At 37.3% G+C, this 15,008-nt stretch overlaps 1 pseudogene; it reads left to right on the plus strand.

Moving 5' to 3' along the window:
- Positions 1–3,256: 3,256 nt before the first annotated feature.
- Positions 3,257–7,368, plus strand: LOC141359248 (deoxyribonuclease gamma-like; annotated as a pseudogene).
- The last annotated feature ends 7,640 nt before the right edge of the window (positions 7,369–15,008 follow it).

Consider the following 15,008-nt stretch of genomic DNA (forward strand, 5'->3'; position numbering starts at 1 on the left):
CTAGTAATTACAATTTATTATATTGATGAAGAACTTGTCATTGCATATTATTTCATTATCTTAAAAAAATGTGTCAAAACAACATATCTCTGGGTTTTTTTTGGAATTTTTTAACACATCTTGTGTTGTCGCTTTTTCATTTGAACACAAAATCAACACGAAATGACACATAGTGTTAAATAGCATAACACAAAATAATGTGTAAAAAATATTAAATCCTTTAAAAGGACTGTTTAACCACTATCAATACCAATCTGCTATAGTGCTCATGCGCTCTACGATTGAAGGCCAAAAGGGCGGAGTTTAGGCTGCGTGACGTCAACTGCAGAAATTCAAAAAAGGCGAATTTCAAAACAAGTTTTTTCTTCAAAAATACAATTTTATTAGTTAAGAAAACAGGTTAAAATAGTTTACATCTTAAAAAAGTAACTGCTCAGACAAACAAATACATTTAATAGTTACATTTAGTTATTTAACAGACGCTTTTATCTAAAGCTATACAATAGAGAAGAAAAAGACAATAAACAAAAAAGCAAACAATGCTGTTAGTCTAGTATTAGTCTGAGTATCAAGTTTGTTTTTATATACGAATACAACAGAAAAAGAATATATTTTTATAAAACTATTAAAACTATTTATTTACATTTTTCTAGACGTTGCTTTTCTCTATTTCTGATGAGGTTCTAACACTAGATCTTCAATCTGTGGTTCTGGTTACATGCATCGATTTTCTTCAGTCCAACCGTATTCAATCCGATATTCAATCCAATCTTTAGATGGGATTTCGTAAAAAAACAATGATTTGCGCGTTGACATGCTTCATTTTCTGATGACTGGATAAATTCACTTATTTCAATCCGATCAAAATTTCCTTAGATAATTTGGTTGCATGTAAACGTAACTGTGTCAACTTTTATTTATGATTTATGGTAGTAAAAAAAGCATTCACGCATGACAACAAAACACAACGGCGCATCGCACATCTCACATATTATTGGAGTTTTAAGAGAGCACATTCTGCATCTTCTCCTTTTAATTTCCCCGTCTTTTCCGATGATGTACTTGGGCAGGTGTAAATCTTCAGGAAATAAATCCTGTTTATTTTGAGGATCTGTTTGGGCCAGGTCTGAGGCGAGAGCCTCCCGAAACCCCTTCTGGCTCATTGGTTTGTGGTTCCTCTGCCTGGCTACGTGCTGATGTAAAATAAATGAGTTTACAACAGCGATGTCCACAAAGTGATGAAAAAAGGAACGGTACCACTTTCTAGTTTTATGCAGAACTGTGTAATATCCAATAAGCGCGTCAGACAGATCGACTCCACCCATGTGCCTGCAATGAAAAATTTATTTATTATTATTACATTAGCAAGTTAAAAAACACTGGACACCACCAAATTAATTTTTACTAACTTATTGTAGTCCAACACTGCAGCAGGAACCGGCAGATCTTCAATGGTCCGACCACCTGTTTTTCCCTTCACTCTCCTTTTCACTGTGTCACCACTGAACACTTTATGAAAGGTGGAGCACATCAGCACGTCTCTCCTGTCTTTCCACTCGATGAACAGGAGTTTGTCGTCCCTGAACCAGCGTATGTTACCAGGAGGAGCTGGCGTTTTCGAGTGACCGATCCTGTTTGCTCGAAGGGTCCCGCAAGCATAAATCTTCTTACTGAGAAGATCCCTGAAGAGTGCGGGGCTGGTGAAAAAGTTGTCAACATACAGCTTGTATCCAGAGCCCAACAACTTTTCATCCGCCAGTGCCATCACAGACTCATAGCCGATCCCCTTTCCTTGCTTTGAAATCGTCCTTCCTTCATAAACAAAGAAGTCCCATGTGTAGCCAGAGCTGGAATCTGCCAGTACATACAGTTTGTAGCCCCATTTCGTTGGTTTGTTTTTCATATATTGTTTGAGTCCATTTCTAGCCTTTGATGCTACCATTCTCTCATCGATGGAGATGTTTTGAAAAGGCTGGAAGGAGCTCCTGCAGGCTTCTCTAATGTCCTCATACAGCGGTTTGATCCTAGACAGACGGTCATATTCATCCGTTCCCTTCTTCTGGTCGTTCTCTGCGTCTACTTTTGGATCACTGAGATGAAGAGTTTTGGATATAGCAATAAATTTCTTGAAAGACATGATTCGGGCAGGAAAGGGCAGTCTGTACAAGTCAGATGTTTTCCAGTAGTCAGAATGTGAACAGCATTTTACCAGACCCATGTAGATCACCACTGCCAGGAATGACTTTAAATCCTGTACAGAAATTTTACGCCACCTTTTTCCACTTCCGTACATCTGTAGTCCGTAAGCGTTACTGTTATCTACAATCGTCTGAAGGATCGAGGAAGTAAAGAACAATTCGAAATATTGCAGAGGTCTGCAGGATGCGCTACAGACCACCTGTGGGCCAGGCTTTTGGGTGGGTCTGAAGACCGGTTGTTGTGGTTTAGTATCGGGTTCATCTACACTTTTCCACTTATCTTCTAAGGTGTTTAAATTGAAATCTGGAAAGGATCGGTTCAGGCTATTTCGCTTTCCTCTCCATTTGACAACCGGTATAGTGGTAGGTGATGAAAACACGTCTGGTAAAGAAGGTCTTTTCCTCTTTTGTGGGGTGAGCTCTGAATTCAAGACTTTATCTGAAGAATTGTTGGCATCTGAAAGTTCACTGTATGAGACAGAAAAAACTATTTTCTTTCTTCTTCACACATTGATCAACACAAGTTATGCTCATTCAAACTGAGGCAGTATGTCTTTGACTATCTGTTTTATAGGCATAATATTATACAATAAAGTTTTTAAAAAAAATGTATATTCAAATTAAATAAAAAAAGTGTAGATTACATCATTATTGTTTTTGCAGCGTTTACATTACAATCAAATCACGTTTTGGTCATTTTTATTGTTGTTTTTTCTCATGGTTTGTATTACTTCTAAACATTTAAAATTACATCAAGTGTATAACATAGAACAAAAGAAAACTTGAATAAACATAAATACCATTTCTGATGCCAATACTATTCTGATTTCTGCACTGTGCCTCCTAAAAACATTTATGCATGACGCCCCTTGCACAAAATTAAAACTTTATATTTCTCTGCAAACACTTCGTTTTGCAGATGCTTTCTTGTCTGGTTTGTTCCTGAAATTCCCTGTGACATTTTTTGGCACTTCTCTAGTTAAGCCACATGCATGATCTTGGTAAAATAACTCACCATTCCAGAAGAGGAACGACGGACATTTCCTCTAAATCCACACTAGAAGCGACACTCTCCAGATCAGATCGATCATCGGAGTCGATCATCTCGTATTCTTCTGCATCGCTCGTGTTTAAAATCTCCTGAATGTTTTCCTCAGTTGTAACGTTAGTGGTAGGTGAATCCATCGCGACATGCAACTCTTTACTAACTACAGCCGATTCCTATCTGACAACAACAGCAGACCGCTCTGGGCCGAAGTCAGCAGCTCTGGTGCGGATCTGGCCCATAGTCGTCTTTAGTGTGAGAAAAACCGTTTGGGCTGTTTGTTATATGATTTAAAGCAGGAAAATGTATTGACAGACAGGAAAACATATTGCCGTGGCAATATCCTGAACCTTGTTTAAGTGCGAGACGCTCAGACTTTTTTTTTGGTCGACTCTTTTGTAGGTTAACACCATGAAAATCGCATCTTTTAATATCCAGCGCCTGGGTCCGACAAAGCTCTCGGACAAAAACGTAGTCAAGTATCTAATAAAGGTGAGGTTGAATTTAGAATGTGTCCCATACAGAGATACAACACCTAATTGGTTCCTTTTGTATTATATATGCTCATTGTAATGAATGAATTTTACATCTGTAATCTGACTTATCTCTATTGTATAATCAAACAAAAGCAGTTTTTATACAAACATCAATGTTCTGCCCCTGTAGATTTTCTCTCGCTATGATATAATCATAATGTTGGAAGTGGTGGACAAAACAGGCAAAGCAATCGAGAAATTTCTGAAGGAGCTTAACAGCACAGGGTCTGTAAAATCTTCACACATGCTTTTTATTGTCTGTGCATTCATGAAATATGTACACTGTAAGCCCGGATAAGTTGAATATACTTAAAAAAATGAAGCAAACTTGTTGCCCTAAAAACTTTAAGTAATGATTACTTAAAAACTTTAAGAAGTGATTACTTAAACATATAAACTGTTTTAACAACAATTTTAAGTTGAATAGACTTTCAATATTCCTCCACTCTTAACCCAGATTAGTTGACATTACTAGAAATTTGTGAGGAAACCCCTTGCATATCACTTTAGTTTTTATCACTTTATATTACTTTTGATGTTATAAATGGTATTATAATACAGAATTGATGACTGATTTTAAGTCAGTCATTGAATAAACGTGATTCTCCACAGAAACACAAACAAAACTTTGTCAGTACTGTGGAGAGAAATACAATAAAATGTTCTGAACAGGGTTCATGTACGGAAACACTGATCACCTGAACGGTGACTTCACAAAATTATAGTTTACAACAAAACAACATCAATAAAATAAGAGCTTGAACCTATATGACATTTTATTAACAAATATTTAAGTAGTGACAGTTCTTATCAGTTTTTATTCTGTGAAAAAGCAGAAAATAATCAAAATATTCAGGCGCAAAGGATTATGCGTATTCCTCACAACATCAACTAATAATTTTAAGTTCATTTTACTTGAACGTTTTAGTTTAATGGATTTTGTAAGCTTAAAAGTTTAATCAACTACACTTTTTTAAGCTATGGCTTCAAAACAGAAAATATTAAGTGATGTTTGTTTGATTGTTTAAGTAAAGACAATATCAGGGTTAACAGTGTACTGTGGTGAATTCAGATCTGATCTAACTCTATGCTTTTGTTACAGAGCGAATAATCGGGAGCTCCAGACTGGGCCGAAGTCTTTATAAAGAGCAGTTTGTCTGTTTCTACAGGTATGCTGCTTTAAGCGTATAGGCCAAAAATGTTATTTTTACACAGACATCAAACAACTCCGGGTCGGATCCGACCCAGATCCTTAATGAAGTCAACAGCTCCGGTGCGGATCCGGCCCGGACTCATCTATTGTCTGGGTAGTTTTCATATTAAAGGTGCCGTAGAATGTAAAACTGTATTTATCTAGGTGTAGATTAATAATAGATGGTATATGGTAATGACATATTACCTCACGAGCCTCAAATGTGATTGTTTCCTCCTTTTAATGTAAACTAACTCATGTGCATGCAAAAGACTGCTGGAAAACAGACCAATTATAACATAACACCAACTGTGACGTTACAGTCGAGATGTATGCCCCCAAAATTAAATTACTCCTTAAATTAAGTACAATGTTGTTACAATGCTAAAAACAAAGTTGTGACTGCTGAGTTAGCGCTATATGCTAGTTAATGCTATATGCTAGCGTTTTGGCGAAAGTTCTACTATTGACGATTCAGTTACGTTTGGTAGATCCATACAAAAACGTATGACTCAGAAACGTCCATTAACAATCTCCAAACAATTGATTATTCCTTAAATTGGTATATTTGTTTTATAGAGGCTCAAATATAAGATCTGTTTACACACACACAGAGCTACTGAAAGGAGCTGCTCTGAGAAACAGCCAATCAGAGCAGAGCAAACATTATTATTCATGACCCTTTAGGTAACAATATAGGTAAAAAATAGACCATTTCATTCTAAAGGCAAATCCTAAGGTTGTAAATGGACATTTAAATCCATCTCTAGATCATTTTTGCACTTAATAAAGCCACAAACCTTTTACAATTTTACATATTATTTCAATGCATTCTTTGGCACCTTTAATTCATATTATAAATTGTCATTAATCATAACCACTGGTATCTAATGTTTCCCTCATATCTAATAGAGAAGACGAAGCTGAACTGGTTGACACTTACCAATACGAGGACAATCAGGAGGGCGATGAAGACGCATTTTCTCGAGAACCTTTCATTTTGCGTTTCAACTGTAAACACACAGGTAATCCAGGAGTTTATAATGTGTGATACTGCTAGTGTAAACCCATCTAAAGTAATGTGATTGACTTAAAATTCTACTTAAAATCATTCTACATAATGTAAAGATTGATTAAGGCTAGATCCAGCGTGAGATAACCCAAGATTATGGTGCATTTGCATAAACAACGTACCCTTTAAAGAAAAGTCAATTAAAATCACTTACCTTCAGGTCATGTCACAGAGTATGAAGTATAATGTAAGTATTTCAGGTTTGATTTGTGAATCATTTTGTGTGTTGCAGTGCTGAAAGATTTGGTGTTGATTCCTGTTCACACGAAGCCCAAAGATTCCCAGAAGGAGCTGGATGAACTGTACGATGTGTTTCTGCAGGTCAAGGAGAAATGGAAGACAGATGTGAGTCCTGTACAATATACAAAAAAAGAAGAAAGAATATTTTTTATTTAAATAATAATTAATGTAGATGACACAAAATGATGACACAAAATGAAAAATGATACTTTGAACACTAACTTGAATTGAAACTCTGGTACAGAATGTCATGATACTGGGTGACTTCAATGCCGACGGTGCGTACGTCTCCAAGAAAAAGATGAAAGCTATCAGAATCCGCACTGATCCTGATTTCCATTGGCTGATTGGGGATGATGTCGACACGACAGCCAGTCTCTCCAATGACCACACCTACGACAGGTAAAGCAGTGAATAAAGCAAAGTTTAAAATTACTGCCATAAATATATGGATGAAATATTAATAAAATGTATGCTTTGTTTGTAGAATTGTGGTGTATAAAGACGATATGTTTGATGCTGTCGTCAAAGGATCCGCAAACCGTTTAACTTTCAAACAGCCTACAAGCTTTCTGAGGAAATGGTGAGTGTATGTTTTAATCTGTGGGAATTGAATTGGGTTTAATAAACTTAAAGAAATATTTTATTGATAAATCTGTTTTGCAGGCACTGGACATCAGTGATCATTATCCAGTGGAGGTGAGTCTGAAAAAGAAGACTGCAGCAAAGACTGGCAGCAAAACCAAAACACAGAAACGCAAAGCATGATGGGATATCAGTGTCCACTGCACAAGCTCTCAATGCATTTACAAATGACCGAACTCATCACTCGTCTTCAGGAGAGATGCTACCTCTTTATTTAGATAACCAGGGAATTAAAGTTTTTTTTAAAAATATATTTTTACAGACAATATCACTCAATAATATTATTATTATGACTGTTGCAGTTTTGCTTTTGAACTTCTCTACAATTTTCTTTTTTTTTTGGAGTTTGCAATAAAAGAGAGAAGAACTGAAAGAAAAACTTGTTTTCTCTTTAAATGCTGTTTCATCTTTGAGCAATTTTGTAATATTAAAGAATGAACCATTTTTGGTTGGCCTGGTGTAAAAATAAAGTATATGTATCCATGTATATGCCAAGCCAATAAAAAATTGTTGGCTTGGCAACAATTTTTTTGAGAGTTTACAGGAACAAAAACATTTCAATAATAAACTCACCATTACCACAATAAAGTCGTTACATATACATTTAACGTAAAAATAAAAAGTCAAAACTACAAAAGTGAGGCCGTAGCATAACCGCTGCATTGTCTGGATATTATCAATACTATTATTGATAATTAATACGGAGTATTTTTGTAATTATTATCTTAAAGGTGCAGTGTGTAATTTTTAGAAGGATCTCTTGACAGAAATGCAAAATTATATACAAAACTATATTATCAGGTGTGTATAAAGACCTTTAGTAATGATCCGTTATGTGTTTATTACCTTAGAATGAAACATTTTTATCTACATACACCGAGGGTCCCCTGTGGACCCATTCTATGGATATAACAGGTCCCTATAATGCATTTTAACGTGTGTCAGCCTTATTTTCCACATTTTAAACTCTTTCATGTCATTTCAGGATTACTATATTAAAAATAAAACCCACAACGTAAGGTTTGTAAGGTATAAACAGTCCTGTGAACAGTCCGACGTATTTTTGTTTACAAACTAGTAATAACAATGTATTATATTGATTAAGAACTTGTCATGCATATATTATTACATCGTCTTAAAACGAATGTGTTAAAACAACCCATCACTGTGTTATTTTTGGGAAAGCACACTATTTTAACACATCTTGTGTTGTCGCTTTTTTATTTGAACACAAAATCAACACGAAATGACACATAATGTGTTAAATAGGATAACACAAAACAATGTGTAAAAATAACACATCTGTTTACACGGCTTGTCTGATTCACATTTGCTATTTGCAAACATTGTTGATGTACTTACATAATTAGATTAGATTAGATTAGATTAACTTTATTAATCCCCAAAGGGAAATTCAAATTCACATAATGCAAGTACTCTAAATGTATATTGTGAGGACAAAAGCTTATATTAGTGGCAGATTGCTGTCTAGATGCTTTCCGTATCGCCCATCACTGAATGAATGGTGAAGCCATTTACACTGACTTTAAAAGGACTGTTTAACCACTATCGATACCAATCTGCTATAGTGCTCATGCGCTCTACGATTGAAGGCCAAAAGGGCGGAGTTTAGGCTGCGTGACGTCAACGGCAGAAATTCAAAAAAGGCGAACTTCAAAACAAGTTTTTTCTTCAAAAATACAATTTTATTAGTTAAGAAAACAGGTTAAAATAGTTAACATCTTAAAAAAGTAACTGCTCAGACAAACAAATACATTTAATAGTTACATTTTAACACAGTTATTTAACAAACGCTTTTATCTAAAGCTATACAATAGAGAAGAAAAAAAAGGGCAAACAATGCGTAAGTGCTGTTAGTCTAGCATTAGTCTGAGTAGCAAGTTTGTTTTTATCTACGAATACAATAGAAAAATAGACTATATTTTTTATAAAACTATTAGAACTATTTATTTACATTTTTCTAGACGTTGCTTTTCTCTATTTCTGATGAGGTTCTAACACTAGATCTTCAATCTGTGATTCTGGTTATACGCGTCCATATTCATCGGTCCAACCAAATACAATCCGATATTCAATCCAATATTTTCTGGATGGGATTTAGACAAAACAATGATTTACACGTTTACATGCTTCATTTTCTCCTGATGATTGGATGGATAAATTCACTTATTTCAATCCGATCAAAATTTCCTTAGATAATTTGGTTGCATGTAAACGTAACTGTGTCAACTTTTATTTATGATTTATGGTGGTAAAAAAAGCATTCACGCATGACAACAAAACACAACGGCACATTGCACATCTCACATATTATTGGAGTTTTAAAAGAGCACATTCTGCATCTTCTCCTTTTAATTTCCCCGTCTTTTCCGATGATGTACTTGGGCAGGTGTAAATCTTCAGGAAATGTATCCTGTTCATTTTGAGGCTCTGTTTGGGCCAGGTCTGAGGCGAGAGCCTCCCGAAACTCCTTCTGGGTCATTGGTTTGTGGTTCCTCTGCCTGGCTACGTGCTGATGTAAAATAAATGAGTTTACAACAGCGATGTCCACAAAGTGATGAAAAAAGGAACGGTACCACTTCTTTGTTTTATGCAGAACTGTGTAATATCCGATAAGCGCGTCAGACAGATCGACTCCACCCATGTGCCTGCAATGAAAAATAAATGTATTATTATTACATGATTAGCAAGTTAAAAAAACACTGGACACTACCGAATTAATTTTTACTAACTTATTGTAGTCCAACACTGCAGCAGGAACCGGCAGATCTTCAATGGTCCGAGCACCGTTTTTTCCCTTTACCCTCCTTTTCACTGTCTTGCCATTGAACACTTTATGAAAGGTGGAGCACATCAGCACGTCTCTCCTGTCTTTCCACTCGATGAACAGGAGTTTGTCGTCCCTGAACCAGCGTATGTTACCAGGAGGAGCTGGGGTTTGAGAGTGACCGATCCTGTTTGCTCGAAGGGTCCCGCAAGCATAAATCTTCTTACTGAGAAGATCCCTGAAGAGTGCGGGGCTGGTGAAAAAGTTGTCAACATACAGCTTGTATCCAGAGCCCAACAACTTTTCATCCGCCAGTGCCATCACAGACTCATAGCCAATCCCATTTCCTTGCTTTGAAATTGTCTTTCCTTCATAAACAAAGAAGTCCCACGTGTAGCCAGAGCTGGAATCTGCCAGTACATACAGTTTGTAGCCCCATTTCGTTGGTTTGTTTTTCATATATTGTTTAAGTCCATTTCTAGCCTTTGATGCTACCATTCTCTCATCGATGGAGATGTTTTGAAAAGGCTGGAAGGAGCTCCTGCAGGCTTCTCTAATGTCCTCATACAGTGGTTTGATCCTAGACAGACGGTCATATTCATCTGTTCCCTTCTTCTGGTCGTTCTCTGCGTCTACTTTTGGATCACTGAGATGAAGAGTTTTGGATATAGCAATAAATTTCTTGAAAGACATGATTCGGGCAGGAAAGGGCAGTCTGTACAAGTCAGATGTTTTCCAGTAGTCAGAATGTGAACAGCATTTTACCAGACCCATGTAGATCACCATCGCCAGGAATGACTTTAAATCCTGTACAGAAATTTTACGCCACCCTTTTCCACTTCCGTACGTCTGTAGTCCGTAAGCGTTACTGTTATCTACAATCGTCTGAATGATCGAGGAAGTAAAGAACAATTCAAAATATTGCAGAGGTCTGCAGGATGCGCTACAGACCACCTGTGGGCCAGGCTTTTGGATGGGTCTGAAGACCGGTTGTTGTGGTTTAGTATCGGGTTCATCTACACTTTTCCAGTTAACATCCGAGGTGTTTAAATTGAAATCTGGAAAGGATCGGTTCAGGCTATTTCGCTTTCCTCTCCATTTGACAACCGGTATAGTGGCAGGTGATGAAAACACGTCTGGTAAAGGTCTATTCCTCTTTTGTGGGGTGACCTCTGAATTCAAGACTTTATCTGAAGAATTGTTGGCATCTGAAAGTTCACTGTATGAGACAGAACAAACTATTTTCTTTCTTCTTCACACGTTGATCCACACAAATTATGCTCATTCAAACTGAGGCGGTATTTCTTTGACTATCTGTTACTTGTCTTTTATCTGTTTTATAGGCATAATATTATATAATAAAGTTTTTTAAAAATTAAATATAAAAAAGTGTAGATTACATCATTATTGTTTTGTAGCGTTTACATTACCATCAAATCACGTTTTGGTCATATTTATTGTTTTTTTTTTCCCTCATGGTTTGTATTACTTTTATGCATTTAAAATTACACCAATGGTATAACATAGAACAAAACAAAACGTGAATAAACATAAATACCATTTCTGGTGCCAATACTATTCTGATTTCTGCACTGTGCCTCCTAAAAACATTGATGCATGACGCCCCGTTAGCACAAAATAAAAAAAAAATTCTCAGCAAACATTTAGACTTCATTTTGCAGATGCTTCCTTGTCTGGTTTGTTCCTGTACATTTTTTGGCACTTCTCTAACAGTTAAGCCACATGCAAGATCTTGATAAAATATAACTCACAATTCCAGAAGAGGATCGACGGACATTTCCTCTAAATCCACACTAGAAGCGACACTCTCCAGATCAGATAGATCATCAGATTCGATCATCTCGTATTCTTCTGCATCGCTCAGGTTTAAAATCTCCTGAGTGTTTTCCTCAGTTGTAACGTTAGTGGTAGGCGAATCCATCGCGAAATGCAGCTCCTTACTAAATCGACAGATGTAAACAGCTGCAGATACTAAACCGCGTGAGAGGGATAAATAGGCGTGTTCGACTGCATAAAAGCTCTGCGCAGTCCGACATCGCAGTACCGCGAGAGCGATAGGAAACGATTCCATCTCGCGCTACTCTGATGTCATCGGCCGATCGCTCTGCGCAGCGTGCAGTCCAGAGCCATATCACTCAAGCTCCCCTTGTGAAACACGCCACTGTGATCGGACTGCGATTGGCTGTTTTCATTCTGCACCTGCACGTCACTGATATCAGTGATCTTTATTGGCTATTTCAAAACTATACTGGAAGAAGTATACTTTTTTTCTACGTAATAATGATGAAAAAACGGTTAAAGCCTTTTGACGGATAGAGGAATCCGTTAGGAAATTTAAACATGTTTTCATTACCGCACAGTATAACTATAGCCAGAGTAAGCACATGTTTATCATTTTTTCTTTCACTTTACTGTAGGAACCATCACTTAATCATTAAAAAATGCAAATGTTAATCAATCTGCAGAATAAACAAAATTGTACTTTCACTATAGCCTAATAAAACTTTTTATAACGAATACTGCTTTATAAGAAATGATCGAGCAGTGATTTGTAACAGGTGGGCATGTTTTTCGTATTAGCATGTGGACACATTTGAAAGTTTATTTTTGTATAAAAGCGATTAATGTTAGTGCTGACGAAAAAGATGCATTTTAGCAGTTTCTTGAAAATGGCAAAAGACCCCATGGTTTGGAATGAGTTCCAATTTTGCATTACAAGTTTAAAGGGTGGTTTCCCAGGCAATGCCTAAGCCTAGTCCCAGACTAACTTAAATGTTAATGTTGTCTTGACCAAAAACAACTTGCTCTGTCATATCTTAAAATATATCAGTGCCCTTTGTTTTGCCTTAAATTGCACACAGGTAATGTTTTTAGTAAGGCATGTTTGTTCAAACAAGTTATATTTCCTAATTAAACTAAGGCCTAGTCCTGGTTTAAGCTAATCCCTGTTCGGGAAACCACCCCTTTATTCTTACCGTTTTGGAATCCATTCAGCTGATCTCCAGGTCTGGCACTAGCACTTATTAGCACAATCCACTGAATCTGATTGGACCATTAGCATCACGCTCAAAAATAACCAAAAAGTTTTGATATTTTTCCTATTTAAAACTTGACTCTTCTGTAGTTATATCGTGTACTAAGACTGACGGAAAATTAAAAGCTGTAATTTTCTATGCAGATATGGCTAGGAACTATACTCTTATTCTGGCATAATAATTAACGACTTTGCTGATGTAACATGGCTGCAGCAGGTGTATTACAAAGGGGCAACCTTCCGATCTCTCTGATGAACCCAATACGTAAGTAACTTAAACTGCAATTCATCGACGGGCCGCTTGAGGCTGGCTCCAAAAGGGAGTCAATTCCCATAGACCTCCATGTTAAAAATGGCCAACTTTATAGTACAAAAATAATATGTTTACAGCCTGGTACAAAAATAGTTTTTAGTCTATATAGCTAAGTTTGCCCTTCATGACAACTGTGAGGAGGGTGAATTTTTTTGTAACTCATCCATTTAAATTATAGTAAGCTTTAAAGTTCTGCATAATTAAGCGCATGGCCACTTGAGTGAGGGGTAAACAGCCATTGTGGTCACTAGAATCGCGCTAGGCAGGCGTGGTTTCAGCAACCAGTCACCTCAGCTTCACCCACGTCCCACCTCTTTACCCATTTTCGGATATCCGCAAGTGATGCGCAAAACGCACGGCCAAGATGGCGACGGCAGGCAAAGCCTACTTTAAGCTTCAAAGCCCCTGTCCCAAATGTCGCTTTGAAGTGTGCTCATCAGCGCCTCATTTAGCCCCTTGATGTGGTCTCCAGCGAAGCCCGTACAGCAGAAGGCTCTTCGCGCACTTTACCAACACAGGTGTCTTTGTGAAAGAGCAATCAGACGATGGAAGGGAGGAGTTTACACTGACGGGCAACTTCTCCACCTATTTCCAGCGTGATGCTCGAGTCTGTCCCAAAATATTACGGTGCACCCACGTGGACTCGAATCAAGGGTCCCTAAAGTCTGCACAAGATGATGTCATCAAAGGGTGGACTCTGAGGAGGACCACAAGTCTGGAGTGTGCCATTTGGGACAGGTCCAAAAACGATCTTCAGAAACCAATGGGTCACGTCTAGGACACTACGTCCATTTTTTACAGTCCATGGATATTACGCACTGCCCAAAAATGGTCCCCTTGGTTACTTTCAATGGCAGGGGACTATTTTCGTAATAATCAGAAAACTGATTGGATCGTTTGAAGTTGGGTCATGTTGCTAATAGCTGCAATCTTTTACCGGACTCCACCCACCTGCCATACCATATGACCAGAAGTGACCAGAACAAATGACAGTTGTCTATATTCATTTCATTTCGACTTTAAAACACATGTTTAAAAAAATTGGTGTCCCTTGAAATAACATTAGTCATGTAATATTATGCAATGGCCAGAAAAGCTTAAAAGACATGCTTAAAATTGATATGCAAGACAATTTTATTAGTTAAAAACACAGGTTAACAAAAAAGTAGTCACTTATGCACACAAATACATTGAATAATACTGAAATAGCTTATGTACTCATAAATTATGAAGTAGTGTAAAGCCTGTGGCTCCACCTCTGCACTTGCCGTTGCTTTCATCCACACCGGTGTTTGAGTGTCTGAATTAGTACTAAAAAGAGTTGATCTAAAAATAAAAATGTTATCATTATTTACAAACCCTTGTGCCTTACTACTCTCTAGCAAAAAAAGTTTTTCTAGATGTTGCTTTTCTCTATTTTTATTTTTTTATTTTCTTTCGACACTGCCTTTGTCTTTTGATCTTGCCGCTTTTGAGGTTTGTAGGATACATGAAAGTCAATAAAGCATTCACGTGTGGGAACAAAGCACAATGGGGCGTCGCACATCACACACATGACTGGAGTTTTAGCGGTGCACATTCTGCATTGGCGTCTTCCTACCGTGCTGTGTCCGCTGATGTACTTGGGCAGGTGAAATTCTTCAGAATCATCCTGTGCAGCGTCATATAGAGGTCCTGTTTGGGCCAGGTCTGAGATAAGAGCCTCTCGAAACTGTTTCTGGGTCATTGGTTTTTGGTTCCTCTGCCTGGCTGTGTGCTGATGTAAAATGAAGGCGTTTACAACAGCAATGTCCACGAAGTGGTAAAAAAAGGATCGATACCACTTTCTGGTTTTATGCAGAACTGTGTAATATCCGATAAGCGCGTCAGACAGATCGACTCCACCCATGTGCCTGCAATGAAAGAAAAGTGGTTATTTTTACAT

This window comes from Misgurnus anguillicaudatus, chromosome 23 (assembly GCF_027580225.2).
Source record: "Misgurnus anguillicaudatus chromosome 23, ASM2758022v2, whole genome shotgun sequence".
Lineage (NCBI taxonomy): Eukaryota > Metazoa > Chordata > Actinopteri > Cypriniformes > Cobitidae > Misgurnus > Misgurnus anguillicaudatus.